At 53.3% G+C, this 20382-nt stretch overlaps 1 protein-coding gene across 2 annotated transcripts in view; it reads right to left on the bottom strand.

Annotated features, from left to right (window-relative positions):
* Gdpd5 (glycerophosphodiester phosphodiesterase domain containing 5) overlaps window positions 1-13340 on the bottom strand; it is a 79369-nt gene extending 66029 nt beyond the window's left edge. For both annotated transcript variants that reach the window (XM_036198262.1, XM_036198271.1), the window contains exon 1: window positions 12616-13340. The gene's annotated coding sequence lies outside the window, so the exon portion shown is untranslated. The remainder of the gene's footprint in view (window positions 1-12615) is intronic.
* Between the last annotated feature and the right edge of the window lie 7042 nt (window positions 13341-20382).

Raw genomic sequence — 20382 nt, 5'->3', positions numbered from 1 at the left:
CCTCTCCAGCTCCATCCTGCTTTGCTGTGAGATCTGGGGCTATAGGAGCGCGGTTAGTGAGGTGACCAGGGCTAGCCACAGCTGAGGCAAGTTAATAAGAGGAGTGCAGGTCACTGGCAAAAGGTGGCCAACCCAGCCAGGGGCCTCGGATCCTGCCCAGCTCGCGCAACCTGGAGGTCCTCAAGACTGGAGGAGAAGTAAGCATGCCAGAGCTCCTTTCAGCCTTAGGAAAGATGTGCCAGTGACCTTGCCTAACCACAATGAGAAGACTTGAGGCTTGCAGAAAAGAACATGCTTAAAAATCCAGTCAGTCCCCACATGCCAGCTGGACACTAGCCAAGTGCTGGGACACTACAATGAGTGTGACTTGGCCCTGGCCCTCAGGGCACTCCTGGTCAGCTAGGTACCCATTGAGCTGGTACGTTGACACTCCTTATCTACCCAGCAACCTCTCCCGTGGTTTTCCTGTGTTCCCATTGTCTAGGGCCCTTCAAGCATCCCCATTCACGGCCATCTCTACATTTCTGCTCCAGTTGTTACCTTGCTGAGAATACTGGACAGACCCCACCCCCACCCCACCCTCCCTCCCGTGTGGTATCTCACTACAATGCTAAGTCCGGGCCAATGGGTCTCAGGAGGCAGCATCCTGTGCCCTCCCTCCTCTTCTAGGTCTCCCTCACTCCACTTGACTCCTCAGACTTCCTACAGCATCTGAGAATCTCTACCCAGGATAATTGGCCCTCAACAGCTCCTGGGAGATCTGACGCTAAGCAGGGTCTAGGTACAGCTCCACGGCACAGAATAAATGTGTCACCCGCCCACCCACCACCACGACCTGGAACAATTAAAAACTTGCTTCTTCCTTTTAAGGCTTGTATGTGTCTTTCTTTAAAAACCCTTAGTGGGCTGGGAAATGAAATGGAAGATTCTTAGTCAGACGTGTCTTGGCATTTCCTAGGGCTGGCTGTGTGCCTGGCCCACAGTCGGTGCCTGAGACAGGTCCGTTTGGTGGATGAAGAATCAACACATCTCTCTCTTTACCTTCCACATGTCCTGCGGCCTGAAGCTCTACTATTATAGCCACGTCTGTCTTGCACCAGTGTCCTCAAGATAGTCTCCAGAACGCAAACAGTCCTAAGCCAAGAATGGGTTTCTTCCTGCACAAGGCAGCCTGGTGATAACTTGCCTAGCAGCTTGTCCCGGGCTCCAGGCCTCCAAACAAGCCTGGGAACCTGGCATGATAATGTACACCTGAGATCACAACACTTAGAGTTCAAGACCTGCCCTGACTGTATGAGACTTTGTCTCGAAAACAAAGCACAACACAGAATGTCACAAGTTTGTGAAGAGCTAACTGTATGTACACTGTCACCTGTTTGTAATGCAGGAAAAGCCCCAAGAAGGTTCTGAGTCATATGATATATGTGGCATGATGGCTTTCCAGAACACAGTTGGGCATTAATTCAAGTACCTTGCAGGACAGTGTGAGTGTGTGTGTGTGTGTGTGTGTGTGTGTGTGTGTGTGTGTGTGTGTGTTTTAGAGGATTAGAGGATGCTCTGAGGCTGGTATCCAGGAAAGGTCACACTGAACTGACCATTTATTTAATAGAGGCAGATGTCAATCTCAGCCCCTACCACTAATTCTTGGTGGCAGACAGAAAAGAAGGTGAGACCGTAGAGCCTGCAGAGTATGGAGAAGGAGATGGTCAAGGGTGGGCTGGAGATGTGAGCTAGCTGTAGGGCAGGGACTTTGTCTGCCAGGCCAGGCAGCCATGGTTGGCAGAGGGGTGTTGAGATTCCTCCATGGATTATGGTGGAGATTCAGGGTGGCAAGCAGAGGCAGAAGCCCAGTGCCAGCACTCGCTCTGTGCATGATGATTTCCCTGTCTGCTGCCAGAAGGGTGTGGTCATGCCCTGACCAAGCAGAGCCACTGCAGAAATCCTCCACCAGGATGGATGGAGTTCTCAGCATGACCCAGAGTACGAGCGGCCGGCTGGATAGTAATGAATGAACAAAGGCTGGTAAGACCAGCCAGTTAGAAAAGTCAGTCAGATAAGCACAAGGAGAGAAAGAAGGGGCGCTGGGATGCGGGAGGCAGGTTTGTGGGCAGCAGGGTGAAGGGATGGGGGAGATTAGCGCCAGAACATAGAGCCCAGCAGGCACAGTCACAGAGCAGACACTTGGCAAAGCAGGTAAGTTCTGTAAGCCCCGTCCTTGCAGGGCGACCACTCCTATCTTGAGCAGGAAAAGAACCATTTCCCCACCCCAGGCTCCATGCTCTTTTATGAAAGTTCCATCCCAAACTATGCAAATGATTTTACAGGTGTGATGAACTGAGGAAGCCTCTGGGCAGGACACAGGCTTCATTGCCTGGAAGACAGCTTCCTGTACCTACACCATTTGGCATACTCAATGTGCGAGACATTTTGAAAATATCTATGCTCCAGGCAAGCACTGTTTGGCTCTGTGGACAAGAGGCCACAGCAGGCATGGCGGCATTACACATGGGGGATTCTGAGTAAGTGAAGCAGTGGGTCACTTGAGGGTAGAAGTGAGGTTTTGTAGGAAAAACAAAAAACCCCACAGACTGAAAGCCTGGAACCAAACCACAGCACTGAGTGGCCTCCGACAGTCACCTTTCTTTGACTTTCCATCCTCTCATCTATAAAGTGAGGCTGATGGTTAAAACCACAGAGCTGGGGGCTGCAGAGATGGCTCAGTGGTTAAGAGCACTGACTGCTCTTCCAGAGGACCCAGGTTCAACTCCCAGCACCCACATGGCAGCTCACAACTGTCTGTAACTGGGTTCCAGCTCCAGGGGATTCATCCAATACCCTTTCTTCTGACCTTTGGAGACACACACACACACACACACACACACACACACACACACACAATAAATAAGCAAACAAACAAACAAATGCTAAAAAACATTAAAAAAAAAAAAAACCCACAAAACTGCATCAGGTGCAGGATAAACATTCCCTCACTCAACTTGCAAAGCCAGTCCAGGGTCTCTAGCTGTGTGTGTGAGAAGATGAGGACCTGAGATCCGTGCGGAGGTGGGAGTCACAATGCAGTCCTGGGCAGGCCTGCTTCTAGAACCTACCCTCGCTTTCTCCCTAACAAATGTTCCACACAGACTGTGGGGAATTCAGAGACATTTGATAGTAATGCTTTGCAAGGCTACACTGGTGTGTGTCCAAGGCAACAAGAAGGAATCTTGAGTCCCCTGTGATACCAAAATGCTTAAGTTCCCAAAGCTTGAAGAACTGGCGGGGTCCAGAACACCCAGGAAGAGTAAGCCGTACTGCTGAGGCTTACTCTCCCGCCACCCCCATTGCCCACAGAGCAGCCGGATGCCCAGCTCGCCCAGATGCGGCCGGCTTGGCCTACAATCACCTGCCTATCCTGTGTTCCACCCCTGTCAATTACCTAGAGGGTCCTGCTTGGTCTGGGTGTCAGGGGAGACTCTCCAGGGTCTCTCCCCAGCCCCCCAGATGGGTTGTGGGATTTCTAGTCAGTCCTTGTACCAGCTTTGCTGAGCCTCCCTCTGGTTTCCCACTTGCAAGGATTGAAGAGACAGCGGATAAGGTGCTTCTACCGAAGAGAAAGTGTACAAGCAAGCCAGAGCCGCTGTGCAGTTAGCTGAGTAGGCAGGCCCAAGAGAACCATGATGTCCATGTCTGGTCTGAGGAAGGAGCCATCACTCCACCCATGAGGAATGGCCAACCGACCTTCAACTCAGGGCCACCCCTGGGAGCCTCAGCCTGAATAATGAATTAGTCAGATCCTACCACAACCAATAGAGCCCTTGCCTACTCTACACACAGGTTGTCTGGGGCCCAAGAATAAGAAAGAGGCCATGAAGCTAAATTGCACATCTTCACTACGGAGACCTGGGCCCCAGAATGCAGATATCCTCTAGGACACTATGGATGTAAGCCCCGCAGCAGGACAGGCGGCCACCAGCATGCAGGCTTCTGGCTTGGGCCAGGGCTCTCTCCTCTGCCCTAGAACCACACCATTTGGAGTGTGAGTAATTAGGACAAGTCACACACATACCCTCTACCCTGGGCAGAAGGCTCTGCTATCAACTGCTGGGACCCCACGCTCCAGGATGCAAACTGACAGTTCCTGTTGCTCCTTTCCGGCCTCACTGCAGCTACTGTTGGGCGCCTGAGGATGGAGGATGGGCTCAGTCAGCCTCTGCACAAGCCCCAGACAAGATGAAAGGGATTCCAGCTACAGAACAATGGACTTCAGTTAGATGCAAGAAAGAACTTCCTGGAGAGGCGTTAGGGATGACAGAGAAGGAGAGATGGGTGAGGGTGGCTGTAGAACTTCCTGTGAGATGTAAGATGCTGGCCTTATCCATTACGTCATTTTACCTTCCAACAGCGTGGACAGTAAGTGTTGCCGGGCTCCTGGGCATGCAGCTAAGGCTCAGCCAGGCTTAGTGGCTAGCTCGGCGTCTTTCAGTTCTACTCAAAGGTGCAGGGGTGGGACTGAAAGTGAGGACAGACTCTGAGGCCCACATCCTCCCTCCACAGGGACCTCTTCTGAGCACTGAGACACCAACCCTGTCACTGATGCCTGTGAGTGAGGCAGGGGCAGATGCCCCTTGGGGGCTAGCTGCAAGGGCTCTGTGTTCTAGGCCTGTCCGCCTACGCTCGGCAGACACCATCAGCATCCTGTGGGGCCTCCTAGCATTTCCATGCCAAGTGCCCAGCCACATCTCCTGTACCGTCTCTTAGCCAGGCTTCCTCCCAAGTTTAGAGTCTGTCCTTTACACCATGTCACCTGTTCCCTGCTTAGAAGTAGCCCCACATGCTCCCCACATCCCCCCTACCAATGATGACTTTCTATCATACTCTGTAGGTTCCATATTCCCTTACTGGCCTTCAGGAGACTGGGGGGCTCCTGAGCTCAGGGTAGCAAGGCCCGAATAATCGTCAGGGACCGGTGGTGGCAGCTGACATCTCCAGGGAACATGGCCACCACAGGGCTGGCTTTGAGCTGGCATGCAGAGGGCCTTATGCACTACCACTAGTGTCTTCATGAACTTGACCCACTGGGAGATAAGGCAAGGCCTCTCTGGAGGCCACATTCATCCTGACTTGCTGGCGAGGACGGAGATGGAGAGAAGTAGCCCAGAACCCCGTCTCTGAGAGGACTGTGGCAGCCAACGGGCTTTAGCATGGGGGCCCCCAGCTTACTACACTAGCGGGCTGAGCGTGACCCCCCACGGTCTCATTCACATAGAAAAACTCTGCTCAAGGACAAAGTGACTTGTCCATTGTCACCTTGTAACAAGAGACAAAGTCAGGACTGAAAGTGCAAGTTTTTGTGTCTCTAAACCCACTGGCCTCACCCTGCAACAGTCATTGGGTTGATCTGGCTAGCAATACCGGGGTTTGATTTCAGGGGGGTCAACTGCCGGTGAGGACTTGCACAGAGGCCTCTAATGTCCCCCAGACACCCTCCCCTCACTGGAAAACAACCCCCCCCCCCACCGACATTCTCCAGTTCTCCCAGGTGGGACCAGAGCCTGGTGGGTGGAGCAGTCGAGTGTCCGGGTTGGAAAACAAGCAAACTCAGACCAGGCTCCATTGTTACAGGGAGCCTGACACTTTGACCACTAAGACAAAACCAAGCAAACGGAGTGCTGGCTATCACTTATGGAGAAGAAGGACAATGGGCGGCTTCCGAGGGTCCTCAGTGGTTAAGAGCACTGGCTGCTCCTCCAGAGGACCAGCATCCACATGGCAGCTCACAACTGTCTGTAACTCCAGTTCCAGAGGGGATCTGATACTCTCTTCTGGCCTCTGAGGGGGTCAGGTATGCACGTGATGCACAGACATACAAACAGACGAAACACCCATGCACACAAGATAAATAAATACAATCTTTAAAAGAAGAAGAAGAATCAGACAAGAACCCCAAGTCTATGGACTCATCCTTCCCCACCCAGCCCTGACCCCAGAAATCTGGTACAAGCAGGTGGCTGGAACAGAGAATCCAGACATTGAGTCCCACCAGGCTCTGCTGCTGTTTCTGCGACCTTTCACTGCATGCTGGTGACATGATGTGTCAGGCATGCACATTCCATGCGTGGTCTCATGTCAGACAAAGATTATTTCTACCCCCATTCTTCAGATGAGGAAACCAAGGCTGGAAAAAGACACCAGGGGAGCAAAGTCTGCTAGACTGAGGCTCAGAGAAGTCCCAGGTCAGCAGTGTGGCCAGGAGCTGCTCCTCAAGCGGGCAGCCTTGTGGGATGCTTCAGGCCTGTGGAGCCCACAGGCAGGTCTCAGATGTCCTTACTGAAATGTCCTGAAACTCTGATAACTGAGCCCAACCCTTGCCTCAGGAATAGCCCTGGCTTTTCCAGAGCTGCAGACATTCTCAAAAGGCCAGGAACTACTGCTGCAGCCACACCTACTTCAGAAACCTCTTTAGGGAACAAAGGGATTTAATACTCTAATCCCATGTTCCAGAGGGCAGAGTGTCCTCAACCTTCACAGCCAGTCCTAACGAAGGCAAGTACAAAGGTGCTCTTTGGGATTCTTGGGGTGGGGTGTCCTGACTCCCTTTATATAGGAAAGAACTTTCTCTTTGAGCCTCTTGGCTGGGGGAGAGGGGTGAGATGGTTTTGGGGGGCACTTTTTCTTTTTTTTCTTCTTTTGTTGTTGATGTTTTGTTCTGCTTTCTTGAGACAGGGTCTCTCTCCAGAGCCCCAGCTGTCCTGGAACTCATTCTGTAGACCAGATTGGCCTTGATTCACAGGGATCTGCCTACCTCTGCCTTCCTAGGGATTAGAGTTCTGGGCCATCAGGACCCTTTTCCTCAGAGTCCACTCATTCACAAGCTGGACAGGGAAAGCTGAGGACCCCCACTACGACTGCCTACTTTGTGAGCCAGAAGACAAAAGGGCTCCAAGCAGGCCTATGAATTTGGCCCCCAGCCTAGGAAAGGTTCGGCCTCTGGGGCAAGCTGCCTCTACTTCTTCCCCAACTGCCTTTTGGCCCTCCTGTTGTGGATGGAGAGGTGGCAAGGGGTTGAGGAAGGACAGCAGAGGCTAGAGGTTCTGGCTACACTTAGGAAGGAAGACACAAGCCCAGCTCAGAAGCGCTGCCTCCAGGAAGCCTTCCCTGATCCTTCCCTGGGCATCCCAGCCCTGACCTACCTAGGCCCATTCTGCACCGTCATGGTTTCTGTACCCTCCTCTCCCCACCAGGCTGTTCATTCACACTGCGGAGCAACTGCCCTTTGCCTGGGATCCATTCCAACGCTCTCCTTGAGCACCTGTTCCCTCTCAGCAACCTGCTTGGTCCTGACGACACAGATAACAACGGTTTGCCATCCCCTGAGTGCTTATCACGTGCCAGGGCTGTGTGCCTGCATGCATGGTGCCAGGGATGGGACCCAGGACCTTGTGCATATTCAGGAAGTGCTCCACCTTTGAGCCAAACCCCAGGCCATGCTGGGCCTTTCGAGCATCTTACGTGTCGGAGCTATGTCACCCTCACACTAGCCCTGGGATGGAGGTGATGTAAGAGCCCCATTTTACAGATGCAGCTTGCCCCAGCCTTGTGAGTGGGACCAGCCCAGCCTCAGGAAATCACTTCTTAGCCTGGAATTTTGGCCCCCACGTGTTTACCTGTGGTCAGTATGTTTCCCCCAGGGCCCACAGTCTCCAGTGGTGTCACCTGTCAGTGGATGGACGGTGGGGTGATGCATCTATTGGCTGGATCCCAAAGGCTTGTCTCAGTTGATCATTACGGCCACACAGGGTTTGAGAAGAGATACCCAGGCCCCCAGACATCTAGGTCCTACTCCCTGCCCCAGTCCCAGCTCAAGGTCCCTTCCAGGCCGACAACTGTCTGCTCACACTCACACATGAAGATGGGAAGCAGCATCTCCCGTCTAAATCCACCCGAAAGCCTCCTCCCCCAGGGAAGTCCTCCCTGCCATGCCCGGGATCCAGTCGCTGGGCTCTTCAGTTAGCTTCTTACAGAGGCATTAGTTCATGAGGCCAAAGAGGGAAAGGCAAGGGGATTCACTGACCATGTACCTGCCTGTGAGCTAGACCTCGGCAGGTCCTCTGCCTACATCTCACTAAACCTCACACATTGCTATTATCAATCAGCTCATCTTAGAGGTAAGAAAACAGACTCCAGAGTTGAAAGACTTGGGCCAGAGGCCACTTGCTTCCTCTGTCCTAGGACAGCTACCTTGTACCAAACACACTGCTGGGCATTCAGGGGAGGGGTTCCGCAGGCTAGCTAGCAGACAGATCCATCCCCTCCCCGGGTTAGCCAGGTAAACAGGGGCCTTGGGCCAACAACAGAGGAAGGTTGAGCTCTACCTGCTTGAAAGGAGTCCCAAGGGCTTCTGGGTGGAGGGATCTCCAGGCCTGAAAGGACTCTATAATCCTCCTCTAACCATAACAGAGCAGCAGGCAAGCCATGGCTCACAAAACCCTGACACCCTACAGGCAGCGCAGCAAGGAGAAGCCAGCTGCCCTGCCAATGACCCCACAGTGGCCGGGCCAGCTGGCCTCTAGTCCTGCCAACCTGGCCTAGCCCCGCCAGCTCTCAATCATAGCTAATGAGCTTGCTGCCTGCAGCCCAGGCCATCACCCTCCTTCAAGTGACCACAGTGCTCCTGGCCCACATATCAGCGAGGCCAAAATCACAGCTGCCTGTCCCACCACATCCTTTGGCCCTGTACAGTGACCTCTTCCTCCTGCCAGGGTCATGAAGGACACTGCAGAAGGCTGGGGACAATGGGTTCTGGGACACTAAATGACACAGAGGGGCTGACTCACTGCAGGCACTGCCAGCCAGCACAGAGCCCGGGACCCGGGTTTCTTCCTGGGGACTATCCTCAGTCCAGCACGGCCATATGTTGGCTTAGGTAAGAAGGCTTGAGTCTAGGCTCATCACATACAAAGAATGCTTTCGAGTACTGGGTGCAGTGAGGCCATAGAACATCTCCTAAAAGCTGGCTACGTGTCCATTCAGTGACAGAGAGGAACAAAGATTTCCAGTTGAAATAGATGCAGGTCTGGCTCCCAGTCCCTTGATGTTTAGCTGTAAGAATTTGGGCAAGACAGAGCACCTCTCCGAGCTCCAGCCTCTCGGCAAAAACAGCTGCTTTGCAGAGTTACCATGATGGATAGTGTCTAAAGTGCTCAGCACAGTGTGCAGCCCATCCTAAGTACTGAAGGGTATTGGCTGTCACCAACATCACCACAGTAGAACTGATTGTGCCTGCATTTCCTAAACTGTAGAACAGTATTACTTTTATCATTGTGTTTATCATGAAGTGTTAAACTTTTACAGTTGGCACCCCAGAGGGTTGGACAACCCAGGAACATTTGGGGGCAGGATTTGTGACCCAAATTGGGCCGAAGCAGATAGAGAAGTAAGCAGAGAAGGGGCAGGGATGTGGTCCAGACTATCCCACAAGCAAAAGGGTAGCTCGGTGGTCACATGTGGTATGTTAAACAGTGACGAGCAGGGAACCTGAGGTCTCATTAGTGGCTATGGCTGGCAAAGGCTGTACCCAAGGCCTGGTCCCCACTTCACAGAGGGGTTCTAAACGGCCTCCACTCCCCTCCCACCCGATTGCTCAGCCTTCTGGTTCTGAATCACTACCCCAGTATTACTGTTCCAGAATTCTCCTCACCCTTCCACCTACCATGCCATTTCATTCCCCGACACACACCAACTCACTCCCCTGTGTGTTCACAATGAAGCACTCCTTGCCTGACTGCCATTGCTGCCTAGTGTTTTACTTATGTGACCCTAAGGTCACCCATAATGAACTTGAGAAGTTAGCCTCACTGTGCTAATTTTACAGAGGGGAGAAATAGTGGTCATGTATGGTCAGGTGACTTGGCCTCCAGCCTCTGAGCAGAAAGCACAAGCAGGATCCCTGAGGACCTCCCTGGCCACTCTCCCCTCCCCTTCCTCCACATCTCTAGCATCTGTGGCCTGAAGCTTGATCCTGGTTCAGCTACCTTGGTTCCCGCTGTTGCCTATAGGTATCTGCTCCGCCCCCAAGGGTTGAGAGCTGGGGAGGATGGTAGGTCCTTCTCTCCTTGTCCTGCTCCACAACCCTCCTACACACACACACACACACACACACACACACACACACACACACGCACACTCAGCATAACCCGGACTGAGACACAATCAGGAGCCACTGGCCTCCTCTGGGGGGACGGAAGCACAGCAGAGTGCAGCTATTTCCCTAGCCTGCCTCCCAGCGAGGGGAATGATAAATTATTCACTGCACCCTGTGCTTAGAGAGGCCAGACAATGGGCCAAAGGGAATGGACACCAGCTCCTGCCCCACAGGAAGCCACAGTGGGTGTGAGGACGGTTAGAATCCAGAGCCCCTTACCAGCGTTCCCCAAACAGATTCTAGGAGGCTTTGTAAGGAGGAAAGGCTGCCCAGGGAGCACGGCCTGCCCAGGGCCCAGCTAAGCACGTCGAAGTCTCTCAGCCTGCAACAGGCACCTGTGTTCTAACGTCAGGCAAGTTTGAGGATTTTCCAGACTTCCTGGTCAAAACTCCAGTTTCCTTTCTCCACAGGGAAGGAAATGGATGGTGGCCAGGCGCTGTGTGTATCTGCAGCTCAGTTAATCTTGGTAGAAGAGGCATCCCACCCTCACAGAAAAGCAGAGGGCTCAGAGGATGACATGACTGCCCCATGGTCAGGAGGCAGGGTAGGTTCATCACCACAGTACTGACCACTGGTCACTTAGCCCCAGTCTGCCACTTAGCTCATCTGAGTAATTCCCACACCACTCGGCAGAGAGTGGACGATCAAATAGTTCCTGAAGCAAACTCAGCAGGCAAAGAGTTCACCTTTCTGAGCCTCAATTTCCCACACAGGGTCGCCCCAGATAACAAGCCCATACTGGGCACGAACTGCTTAGCGCTCAACAGCTTGTTTATGGGATCTTCTCATGATCTGAACTGGCAACAGTGTTTTGACCCGGCTTCACCCGTACAACATCAGAAGGAGGCATCCCCCACAAGCTCCTGCTCTGCCTCACCTGAGGTTCCCAGCTCTTTCCAGCACCGGTGAAATGAGATCACAAGTGTGAAATTAGTTCATCAAAGGAGGGTTCTGTTTAGATGCAAGGATTATTATGAGGATCTGAATCCCCAGGCAGAGGTGGGGGAGGGGGAATCCCAAGCCCCTTAGTCAACTTGTAGGCTCCCTGAACCCCTCCAACCCCAGGAACAGGCTTCTAGTCTTTAAGACCCTGCTCCATCTCCCAGGTGCTTTCCAAGGTGGTTTCCCCAGACGCCAAGGAGTCCAGCACAGCAAAGGTTAAGTAGTCCCAGCCAAGGCCACAGTGCCCAGACCAAGGCCATATGCCTCCCCCTCCCCACCCAGAACAAGAGCCCCACAGGGTGGGTGCCAAACGCTCTGTCCTACACAGATGGAGAGGCAGGTGAGAGGACCCTCTGCCTGGGAAGCAACACAGCTGGACTCTGTCCCCAGACCGGGCAGCCATAACCTTACGACCTGGAGAAGTTCTCTCCTGGGCCAGAGGGTCTTGCAGGTTCCTCTGCAGTAACAGAAACTGAGGTCAGTCCTTGATCTGAGCCCCAGCGCCAACCACACATGCTCACTGCAGCCTCATACATGGTCACCCCAACCTCATACTGGGGGTGGGGAAACCCCAGTCACAAACCCAAAAAAGTATGATCTGGGAAGGGGAGAGGACCCTTGATGGATGTTTGGAAATCTTTTTCAGGTCTGCTTCTGGCTCAACCACTCACTGGCTTTAGGGCCTGGGCCAACTGTGCTCCCCGCCAGTCTTCAGTGTCCCCATTAATAACGTCAAGAAGAGAAGGTGGGTGAATTCTGAAGGATAACAACTCCAGCTTCCATATGGCTGTGGCTTGGGGACCAACATGGTGAGCCCCTAACAGATAAAGAATACTTCAGTAACTTGGGGGACCCCTACTCTGGGAGGCAGGTTGTTCCTCCTACCTGGACCCCGGGAAGAGATCTTTTGGAACTGGGAAGCTTCCCACCTCTGCCCTCAACGCAGGGTCACTTTTCCTGGGAGATGACAGGTCCATAATCCAAGAGTCGCTGGTAAGGAGAAGTACCTCTGCAGCTCCAAGATCAGTGCTTGGATTTTGGATGCCCCCGTGACCCCCACCTTGCCAACCTCTTGTTTGCAGTCTGTCTGTTTCCTTTCTTCTCCCCCGCCCCTCTTTGCTCTCTCTCTATCTTTTCCCTTCTCCCCGTCAAATCCTCCGCACGGAGAGCAGAGCTCCTCAGTCCTGTCATGCCTCAGTTTCCCCATCGGTCCGAGCCCATAACAATCACAACAGCTTTTATCTCAGGGAGGGGTAGCGTGGAGCTTTGGATAAGGAACAATTTGTGCAAGGGCGGGGCTCGGACCTGCACACAATGGGCACTCAATAAGTGCCTGTTTCTCTCTACTATCTTTTGCGCGCCCTCTCCTAAACAGTTGACTCTCTGCGGGTGTCCCCTCCACGCCCTCCACTGACCCGGGCCCGGTCTCCAGGCGCCCGGGACCGCTCCCGCCGCGCATCCGGGGCTCTCACCTGCAATCTCGGCTCGCTGGAGACTGGGGCAGAAGAAGCCCCTGTGTTCTCTTTGGTGCAAGCACCCCCAAGTCCTTAGCCTAGGGCGGAGGAAGGTGGAAGCTTCGGCTCGTAGCACCAGCCCAGGGGGTCAGTCTGACTGTCCTGCTTGCTTGGGACCCCTCACGGTGCGCTGGACTTGGGCGGCGCCAGTACAGTTTCAAGTCCGGAACAGTCGGGTCCAAGGCAGCTGAAGGTTTGGTTCTCCAGGAGCCGGAGGCCGGTGGGAGTCCCGGCTCCTCTACACTTCAGGTCCAGGAGCTGGGGCCACCTTGCGCCGACCCGGGGGCGGAGGGCACACGGGCGGAGATGGGTCGGTACGATGGGGCTGGGCGCGTCCCGTCTCGGAGCTCCGGGTCAAGCAGCTGCGGACCACCGGGCTGGGAAAGTCCAGGCGCGGAACACCGAGCTCGGACCAGCAGGGCAGGGCAGGACAGGCTGGGCGCCAGCGGCCGGAGCACGGCAAAGTCTGCCCAGGTCCCGACACGGCTCGCTCTGCAAATCTGGGCGGACCTAGCCCGGCGGCGGACTCTGGAGCTCCTCGCCGACGCTCCACTTCCTCCTCTTACCCGCTCCGCGCTCGTCGCTTGCTCAAGCCCGGCGCCGCAGCCTCTGCCACCGCGGCTGTCACCCTAGCCGCCCACCCCCACCCGAGCTGCAGACCGAGCCGAGCCGAGCCGAGCCCCGCCGAGACATCGCCCGAGCGCCAGCGAGCCTGGCCCCGCCCCAAAGGGTGGGGCCGCCAGAGTGCCCGCCCCTAGCCGGTCCGCGGCCAAAGACCGGGCGTGCAGGACTCTGCTAGGCGGGTCCCCTCGCGGTTGGGCAGCGGGAGCCAATGGGAGAGTGGAAAGAGGGCGGAACTCTGGTGATCGCGTGGACTGGTGGGGCAGGAGGAGGACAATGAATGCGGTGGGCAGCCGGGGAGCGGGCCTCCTGGGGACCAGGATGGAAGGAGAAGCGCAGGGGTCCTGTGTTGACCGCGACCCGCAAGAGCGAGGCACGTATGAAGCGAGGTTGGGGCTGAGATGTCCCTGGGTAGTGGAACCCGGGGCGTGGCGTGGCGCTGCTGGCCTTTGGCTCCTCCTAGCTGCTAGGGCTCCTTGCACGGAGCTGCATTTGAGAACAGTGAAAGGTTCAGATTTTAGGAAGCGGTGCAAAAGAAGTTTTTAAAAATAAAGAACAGATCTGTTTCCCATACTTCCCCTTTCTCAGCGTTCGGCGGCTTGGGGAGGAGCGTCGTTATTAGTTTCAAAAATAAGAGCGGAGGTGTATGAGGACAAATCACCTCGAATCGTGACGTCTGTCGGCTGCGCACCGGCTTCCCCGCCTCAGCCCTGTCTTAGAGGCCCCAGCGTCCTGTGCCGGGTACTGAGCAGGCGTGAAGGGGTTTGAGATATATGAATGAACATTGCGAGTGCGCGCGGGCGGGGCATATGTCGCTGGCCTGAGGAGCCCTAGGATGAAGCAGCAGAAGCACAGCTTCATCTGTAAACCTCACGCCAATCTTATGCATGGACCCCCATGTCGCTGCTGAGAACCAAGACTGAAGAAGCCACCTGATGTACCCCAGATCCCCCCGTTGCTGGTCTAGGAGTCTACCATCTCTGTGGCATTCCTGGGCTAGACTTGCTTTGGAAAGGCTTTAGCCTCCTGTGGTGACGCTCAATGAGTTCAAGGTCATCCTCAACTACATAGTGCATTCAAAACCAGTGTGGGCTGCAGGGGACCCTGTCTCACAAAACATAATAATAACAATGATAAATAAACTCAAGATGCTGAGGCTTGGCAGGGAAATGAGCGAGGAAGCAGATGGGCAATGGACTTAGAAGATGGAAGGGATGGTGTCCCTGGCAGAAGGGACACCTTTCTGGATCTGTACCTTGTGTTGGTTGGCTTCCCAGAGCAGGTGACAGGCTTGCCGAGGTCAAAATGAATTAGCGAGTTAGCAGGACTGGACTGTGCTCCTGGGGAGATCCTGGCTGCAGGAGAGAGCTGTGCTCTGAGGAAGAGTCAATGTGGAGACTCCCAAGAGGCAGGTAGAGGGGAGTTCAGACTTATACAAAGGACCAAATATTTCTTTGGCTCCTCCTGAGTCCAGAGCCCAGCCAGATGATGCTGGGGGGAGGGGAGCCATTTTGAACCCACTGTTGACATGATGGAGGTCTGTAGGAAAACAAGTGTCTTTAAAACATAGCCCAAGAGATGAGTGGCACCAGGCTTGCTTGGAGGCTGAAAATGCCTGTATTCAACTTGATGATTGTGCGAAGATCCCTTACACATTCCCCTTTTGCCAGGAACCTTCTTCAGCTTTGAGTTGGCAGCACCACCAAGCCCTGAGCTCCTAGCCCGCTACTGTAGCCCTTCTGTTTTGACCCGTGCCAGCTGCCTGTCTTTCCACCTCTTCTCTCTGCCTCTACATCACACCTCTCTCAGACTGAAGAGCAAGTGAGGCACATTGTCTCCACACAGTTCCTCCAAGTGGCTGCTCCTAAGGTCCTTTTGGGCTGCCATGCACCTCACCCTAAGTTTATTCCTGCTTCCCTAGAGGACTGAAGGTAGATTCTTTAGGCATATCCATGCTTCATATCCCCACCTCTTATGGCTGGGAGCTACTCAGTCAGTGGATGTATGTTCCCGCCCACCGTGGCGCCGCTGATGCCTGGTGGCCCTTGAGAGACCTCAGCATAAAGAATGGTCTGGCTGCCCCTGTTGGGACAGCCTCCTGGGGGGGAGGGGGTCAGAGGAACAGAATGTCTAAAAGAAAAAAGCTTTTCAGAGCACAGCCTCATCGGGTGACTCCTAAGACCCTCTCAAGGTCACCAAGCGGTGACCAGCACTCAGGTCTCAAACGCCCACGTTTGCCCCCTGCCTGCCCCTCTGGAGGAGAAGAAGTCTTCTGATCTGGGGCAATTTGGCCTTTTGTGACTAGGGAGGCCACAGTGTGACAGTGTTATGATCGGTAGGGGCTTGTTTGGGAGGATGTCAATGCATGGACTGGCTTGGAACCCATGCCCGGAGGCTGACGGGAAACAGTAGCCTTCTGTGTGCCCCGCTGCTCCTGAGAACCTCTTGCATCTAACCAGAGAGATTCGCAGAGGTTCTGCAGTGGATGTGCACCGGGCACTCTGTGTTCTCACCCCAGATGGACACTCGCTTGCAGGCTGACAGCTAGCAGTCACTTGGCATTCTTTTTCTAAATAGGCCACCTTGTTGGATAAAGCTTCTCCGCTAGATAACCTCTGTGCGTGATGAGTGGGCACAGTGCTCCGCAGTGGCAGGAGCCACTGAGACTCGGCAGGCAGCGGTGGCCTTACCCTCATGCTGCTCGCTGTTTAGTGGGGTTAGTGGGCTCAGCGGAGCTCACCGCACATGCAGATTCTTGATGTTTTCCCACCTAGGTCTCTGGCTCCACCAGCCCATAGTCCCTGCATGCGTCACTTTCCACCAGGGGCTGACTGTCCCATCCTGTAAAACTTAGTATACAGGCTGGCTTCTCCAAGCAGCCTCCCCACTTCTTTCAGTGGACAGCACCATGTCTCACTCTGGAGCCTGTCTCTGTGACGGCTCCCACCCCTCTCTTGTAATGTACGCCCATGGAGCAGAGCTGGCGGTGACTCAGTTTCTCCACCCGATTCTGAGCTTCTAAGGACAAGGGATGGAGCATGATTGCCCCCCTGCCCGGAGATAGTGTGTTTCATTCTCTCACTCTCTACCCCCAGTGTTTCCTGAACTAGACCAAGTCATATGCCACATATTGGACACTCATTCTGGGACAGTGACACCCTCTAGGATGGGCCCTTGGCCCAAGACTATCTGCATGGACCTGCATGTCAAGTTCTCCCTGAACACAAGGACTGCCCACTTAGCTGGCTGCGGCCACAGCATCGCCATGGGGGAGAGCATGAGAGAGCGCTGGGTACCTGTAATGGTTAATATTGCTTGTCAACCTGATGAGATCTACAGCGACCTGGGAGACAAGCCCCTGGGCATGTCTGTGAGGGATTTCTCCATTGGATTAATGGAAGTGAGAGGCCCCACCCTGAAGGTGGGCAGGGTCACCCAATAAAGAGAAGGAAGCGGGAGAAGGACTGTCCTCACCGCTCTTCATCCTGACTGTCACTGCAATGTGACCAGCTGTTCCCGTGACCTGGCTTCCATGACTTCCCTGCAGTGATGGACTGAGCCCTCATAGGAAGAGCCAAAATAGACGCTTTCTTCCTTACATTGCTTTAGGAAGGTGTCTGCCACAGCAACTAAAGCAGGGAACACACGGTACCCAAGGCTATGCGGGTTACTCCAGGGAATCAGGGGACACTGGTCAGAGACGTGAACTCGAGAACTGTCGAGTGACGGGTGAGAAAGTCCATCCATCTGTAGAATAGGAAAGATGGAGAAACTGAGGCTGCAGAGTGGAGCAGTTAGAGCACAGACTCCGGGCCCATGTGGTCCGTCTGGCCCCCTGACCCTGCCTGTGTTAGCTCTGCGATCTCTCTATATCTTAGTTTCCTCGTCTGTAAGGTCTGTAAATATCATAGGATATTTCAAGAGACCAAGGAGTTAGTTTTTGTTTGTTTGTTTTTTTGTTTTTGTTTTTGTTTTTTTTGTTTTTGCTTTTTTGGTTTTTCAAGACAGGGTTTCTCTGTGTAGCTTTGCGCCTTTCCTGGAATTTACTTGGTAGTTCAGGCTGGCCTCGAACTCAAAGAGATCCACCTGCCTCTGCCTCTCCTTTGGTTCATAATTCATGTGCTTTAATCCCAAGTGCTGGGATTAAAGGCGTGGGCCACCACCGCCCGGCAAGGAGTTAGTTTTTCTTATACATTTGGGTTATGTTGATGTGTGGTGAGCCCCACATCGGTGCCTGATAGGTAAAATGAAGATGGAGGGCCGGATGGGCTTTGGTGTGGGCTTCATCCTGAGGAAGCTTCACTTGGATAGTCCCTTTTTCTTCACTTTCACACAGCATGGGGCCTCTGAGGGCTCCAGGCTGCTGGCCCTTCACCTCTCCAGCCTTCTAAGTCCCCTCAGTATAAACTAGAACTGTAGAAGCTGGGGCCGTACACCAAGAAAACGGTATGGCCCCATTTATTGAAGATGGGGAGGGGGGTGCTGTGGAGGGTCCAGGACACCAGTACATTGTAAGCATCTGAACCCTCTTCTCAGCCTCAACTTCCTGAGGCCAAAGTGGAAGTAAACAAAATGACCTGCTGAAAGGTCAGTGTGAGGGTCTGAACGTGAATGGGTCCCACACAGGGCCCATCTAGCACACTCCCTGCCTGCAACTTGCAGATCAGATGTGAGCTCTCAGCTGCTGCTCCAGCCCCATGCCTGCCTGCCATCATGCTTCCCACCTGATACCATGGACTTACCCTCTGAAACTGTAAGAAAACTTCCAATTAAAGTAAGCTTTCTTTTATAAGTTCCCTTGGTCACGGTGTCTCTTCACAGCAAAAGGAAAGTAAGACAGGAAGGTCCAGGAATGAAATGTTCTGCAGACATCTGGGGCCATGGACGATGGGAGAGCAGGATGTGGGTAAAGATGGAGGAGCATCCTTGGCGACAGGTCAGCCCTTTCTAGGGCAGCCGACAAAGGAGCACGTGTGTGTGTGTGTGGGGGGGGTGCCAGAGGAGGACTGAAAGGCAGATGGTACAACCGAGGACAGGAACAGGAGGCTAATCTGGCTCTGGGAAGAGAAAGCCTTGGGGCTGGGGAGGAGATAGAATGGAGGACCACAGAGGGCATAAGAACCCGTGAAGAAGGAATGTGTGGCCCCTTGTGACATGGACAGGGTTGGGTGGCTTTGGTAAATCTGGGTCAGGTTAATGAAGGGTGACCCAGCTCTCTCTTCTCCTGGATTCCTGAACCTACTACCTGGAAAGATTAAAGACCTTCAGTTCCTCTCTGACTGCGGTCTTGCTGTCCCTCAAGCCTGGGGATCCTGACTCCATACTGCCTGACTAACACCCTTGGCTGCTCAGAAGCAGTGTTACTTTGTCCCCATCACTCTTGACCACAGGGCTGCTAACCTCTGGACTATGGACTCCTTGCCAGATTTACTTCAGTGTCTTTAGCGTAGGGCATAGGTCACACTCAGCAGGTGTGTATACATTTTCTGCAGAAAGCAAGTGCCTGCCTTTGGCTGCCTATGCCGCCCCCTGCTGCCTGATACTGGTTACTGCAATAAAATAAGCTAAGGCTGGGGCGAGTTCTCAAATTTTGGCTTCAGGACTTCTTTCACACCTAAAACTTTGAAGAACCCCAATGAACCATGATTGAAGGATTTATATATACTATAACGTATATTGCTATAAATTAAAATGCACAAGTTTTAATTTTCTGTAATTTCAGATCAAGCATAGTTGTCAGTATAACAACATATTTAGGAAAGATAACTATATTCTCCCAAATAAAAAAGATTGTGAGGTTAATGAGATGGCTCAGTGAATAAAGGTGCTTGCCACCAAACTTGCCAGCCTGAGTTCAATTCTCAGGACCAACATGGTGGAAGGAGAGAATTGGGTACAGCGAGTTGTCCTCTGACCTCCTCTGACCTCCACATGCACGCAATAGCACATATGTGCCCACAGACATGCACAAAATAATCAATGCCCCCAAAATCCAGCAACCCACTGTGAGTGCAAACACACACACAACCACACACACACACACACACACACACACACACACACACACACACACACACACACACACACACAGGAAGCAAAGCCTTTAACACATGTTCATAGTGCTGTTTACCTTGGGCAAAGGGTGGGAGAGCAAGCCGGATGAAGAGGTAAGGAAAAGGGGAGCACCCACAATTTGACATTCTTCAGCCTTGAAAGAGAAGGTATTCTGCCATAACATACAACGGGGATGAACCTTGAGGATAAGAGGCTGAGTGAAATGAGCCAGACACAGAAGGACAGATGATTCTTCCTGCATGAGGCACCCAGAGTGCAGAAACGCAGGTAAGAAGAGCAATCATTCCCAAGGGCTCGGGGAGCAGAGTGGAAGCTCACTGCCCAAAGGGCACAGAGCTTCAGTTTGGCAAGATGGAAACATTCCAGAAGTGAATGATGACCCAGTCGCACCATATGTGTCTACTTTGTGTGAGAGTACTTGGCCTTGCAAAGTGTATAAACCATGCCTAGTACACAACACATACTCCAGACAGTGCAGGGGCATCTGCAAGGCTCAGGCTCTTTTAAAAAATGTTCTTCTCAAAATAATTACTAGAAAAATGTTCTTCTCTCATTTCTGTATTTGTGCCCAAGCATTTCCATGCATGGCACTCCTGTAGAGGTCAGAGGAATCAGTTCTCTCCCTCCACCATGTGGGTTCCAGGGACCACACTCAAGTCTTGGTGCCAGGCACCTTTACCTGCTGAGCCATAGAGCCAGCCTTGGATTCTTCTCATAATAACATGAAAGCATCATTTAAAGAGAGAGATGGTGTCTCAAAACACACGAGAGAGAGAGAGAGAGAGAGAGAGAGAGAGAGAGAGAGAGAGAGAAGTGCTGGCCTGTAATCCCCACATTCAGGAGAAAAGCTGAAACAGGGGAATTGTAGGTTTCAAGCTAGCTTTGGCTACATAGTGAAACAATTGGCAAAAACAAACTAACAGCCAGGTAGTGGTGACGCACACCTTTAATCCAGCACTCAGGAGACAGAGGCAGGCAGATCCCTGAGTTAGAGACCAGCCTGCTCTACAGAGTAAGTTCCATGTCAGC

Source organism: Onychomys torridus, chromosome 1 (assembly GCF_903995425.1).
Source record: "Onychomys torridus chromosome 1, mOncTor1.1, whole genome shotgun sequence".
In the NCBI taxonomy this organism is placed as follows: Eukaryota; Metazoa; Chordata; class Mammalia; order Rodentia; family Cricetidae; genus Onychomys; species Onychomys torridus.
This window is presented reverse-complemented; position numbering and strand designations above follow the sequence as displayed.